This window comes from Mus pahari, chromosome 2 (assembly GCF_900095145.1).
Source record: "Mus pahari chromosome 2, PAHARI_EIJ_v1.1, whole genome shotgun sequence".
NCBI classification, from domain to species: Eukaryota; Metazoa; Chordata; class Mammalia; order Rodentia; family Muridae; genus Mus; species Mus pahari.
This window is the reverse complement of record NC_034591.1, coordinates 90,325,953-90,329,687: the sequence shown is the minus strand read 5'-3', so window position 1 is coordinate 90,329,687 and position 3,735 is coordinate 90,325,953.

Here is a 3,735-nt window from a genome sequence, read left to right as displayed (position 1 = left end):
CTCTGCCTCCCAAGTGCTGGGGTTAAAGGCATGCGCCACCACCACCCAGCTTAAGGTTTATTTTTATTAATGTATGTATATATTTGTGTCTTCATGCCATGTGTATGCAGGTGCCCACAGAGGCCAGAAGAGGGCAGCAGATCCCCTTTAGCTGGAGTTCCAATGGGTTGTGAGCCCTGGGGTGTATGCTAGGAACAGAACTGTGTCTTCCAAAGAGCTGCAAGCTGTTTTGGCAGCTGAGCATCTCTCCTGGCCCTGTTTTGAAAAGCTTTGCGTTGAGAATCCTTTTAAATGAGTATCTAGGGATGGAGAGAAGAAAGCAATTCAGTGCGTGTATGGTCTTGCTCTTGTAAAGAAACTGAGTTTAGTTACCAGGATTCCCACTAGGTGGTGCAGGACTGTCTTTAACTCCAGTTCCCGGGAGATTCCAGGCCTCTGGCCTCTGAAGGCACCTGCAATCGTGTGCACATTTCCTCATACAGACATATACACATAACTTAAAAGTAATGTAAAGTAAATTTCAAAAAAAATATATACATCAATGCTAACTGTGGTGGTGCAAGCAAGCCTGTTATCCCCACTCTCTGAAGATGGAGGCCAAGGTAGGATAACAGGGGTTCAGTGTTGTCACGCAGTAACACTGGTGATGGATAACAGGGGTTCAGTGTTGTCACGCAGTAACACTGGTGATGGATAACAGNTGTTGTCACGCAGTAACACTGGTGATGGATAACAGGGGTTCAGTGTTGTCACGCAGTAACACTGGTGATGGATAACAGGGGTTCAGTGTTGTCACACAGTAACACTGGTGATGGACCAGCCTGTCTACAAACCAAACCAAACAAAGAAACAAAAAAAAACATTACATAGCATACACTATAGAAACATGTGTTGATTTATTCAAATACAAAAGGTGTTCCGTGTTTAGGTAGATTACATCCATAACTCAGTAGCTCACTGGTCTAGCATGTGTGAGGCCTTATGTTTAATCCATCAAGCACTCCAAATTTTTGTGGAAAATTAGTACATTTTTGACCCAACCTTTAGGTCCTCAAGAGACAGGCCTCCTCAGAGCCAGACACTGTGGCAAAGCTGGTGTGAAGTAAGACAGTCTTGTTTGTTTGTTTTTGTTTTTTGTTTTTTGAGACAGGATTTTTCTGTATAGCCCTGGCTGTCCTGGAACTCACTCTGTAGACTAGGATGACCTGGAATTCAGAAATCCACCTGCCTCTGCCTCTGCCTCCCGAGTGCTAGGATTAAAGGCGTACTGCCCGGCAAAATAAGACAGTCTTTTGGCAGTGCCCAGAGAAGAGCCTGGAAAGATGGCTCATTGGTTAAAAGCCCTGGCTGAGCTTCCAGAGGTTTGATTCTCAGCCCCCACATTGTGGCTCACACCTATCTATTAACTCCAGTTCCAAAGGATTTGATGACTTCTTTTGGCCTATGTAGGCATCAGGCACACGTATGATACAAAGACATGCACACAGGTAAAACATTCATACACTGAGGAAAAAAAACACTCTTCTATTTTAAAAGAGTTTTGGCTTGACCTTTTAGCACACATTGAAACATGGCGAAGGCTGGGGAAAAGCACGGACTATGCCCCTGAAACATGAATGAGGAACTGGATCCTGAGCCGCTCTGTGGGGGTCTGCCCAGCATTCCTCTGGCTCCGTGCCCTTCAGGTCCTGTTGATCTGTTTTCTTGACAAGCTACAATTATGGGACATGGTGATAGTCCATATCAAAGTGTTATATTCTTCTTGATAATTTATTTCCCTACAGGCTACCACTTCTACCTGAAGTTGCATTTATAACCAAATTCATCAGGCTAACTAATGGTGGTGCACACCTTTAGTCCCAGCACTTGGGAGACAGAGGTAGGAGGATATTTATGAGTTCAAGGCCCTGAGTTCCAGGATAACCAGGGCTACATGGAGAAATCCTGTCACCAAACAAACAAACAAAACCAAAAAACAGACACAGACGTATCATTTGGGTAGTCAGGATTAAGGAGGCATTTGGCTTGACACCGTAAAGTCAGTGAGTTGGTGTTTTTCTGTTTTAATTAATTTTTAAGTGTGTGTGTGTGTGTGTGTGTGTGTGTGTGTGTGTGTGTGTGTGTGTGTGGCTACAGATCCCGTGGGGCTGGATCACAGGCAGTTACCAGTTGCCCGGTGTGGTGCTGGGACCTGAACTTGGCTTCTGGAAGAACAGCAAGTGTGTTTCACTGCTGAGCCATCTCTCCAACCTCACTTTAACTGTTTCTGAAGTTCTTTAATGTTCCTGTTCACTGCTTTGTGATCCAAACCCAGATGACCCCTTAGAGACTGCAGGGGTCGGTAAGAGACAGTTAAGTACACAGACTTTCAAGACTCGACGCAGAGGCATGCCAGGTGGTAAGACCTTAAAGTTGGTATAACCTGAGTGATGGGTGGGAATACCCTGTATTACAGGTGAAGTGAACTTTAAATCATCATTCCTGTTCTAATCTTTTATCTGGCTGTTCTATCTGACCTGCTTTTGTTAATCTCTGCCCATTTATTCACATGCTCATATGAGAAGACTCAGTTCTTCCAGCTTTGGACAAAAGAGCTTTGAGGAACTGCAGAGTAGTTACCAGAGAACAATTGCCCAAGATTCGAAAATAAACGAACAAACCCATCATTTTTTAAATGCAACAGAGGTGGCTGGAGAGTCATTGAGATCACATCTCTCATCTCCTATCATCTGCCGTCTCAGGAGATGATCATGATTAGAGAGATCTCAGAAACACTTGCTGCTCTTATACAAGACCAGAATTTGGATCCCCATGTCCTGATTTCCTGTAACAGCTATAGGGAATATCCTCTTCTGGCCTCCAAAGGTACATGAATTTATACTAACACACATACACCCTTGAAAAATAAAACAAATCTTTTAAAAATGGAATATGTGTATCTGAGGTAAGATGTCTGCAGAGCAAACAGTACCTGAGTTTGGATCCCTTACACTCAGATATGGTTCTGGAGCTTTAAGCCCCTGGCCTGAGGGGTGGAGAGAGAGACAGATGATAGCCTGGGCTCACAGAAATGAGCTAAGCAATCAGTGAGCCCTGTCTCAGAGAGATCAGGTGGACTGGAGAGATGGCTCAGTGGTTAGGGGCTCTCACTGCTCTTGCAGAAAACCAAGGTTTGGAGCCAACCACATGGTGGCTCCCAACCATCTGTAACTCTAGTTCCAAGGCATCCTGACCCCCTCTGTGGGCTCCCAGGGCACTGCAGGCACGTGGTGCATGGACATATATGCAGGCAACACAAACACATAAAGTAAAAAATAATAAATAGCCAAAGAGGAGAGTGCACATCTTTAATCCCAGCACTTGGGAGGAAGAAGCAGGTGGATCTATGTGAGTCCGAGGTCAGCCTGGTCTACAAAGTGAGCTCCAGGACAACCAGGGCTATGCAGAGAAACCCTGTCTCGAAAGACCAAAATGATTACAATAAAACAATAATAAATCTTTTTTTTAAAGATTTATTTATTTATTATATGTAAGTACACTGTAGCTGTCTTCAGATACACCAGAAGAGGGCATCAGATCTCATTACGGATGGTTGTGAACCACCATGTGGTTGCTGGGATTTGAACTCTGGACCTTCGGGAGAGCAGTCATTGCTCTTAACTGCTGAGCCATCTCTCCAGCCCATAATAAATCTTTTTAAAGCTCAGTCATAAGACATCAGCCATTAACCTCTGG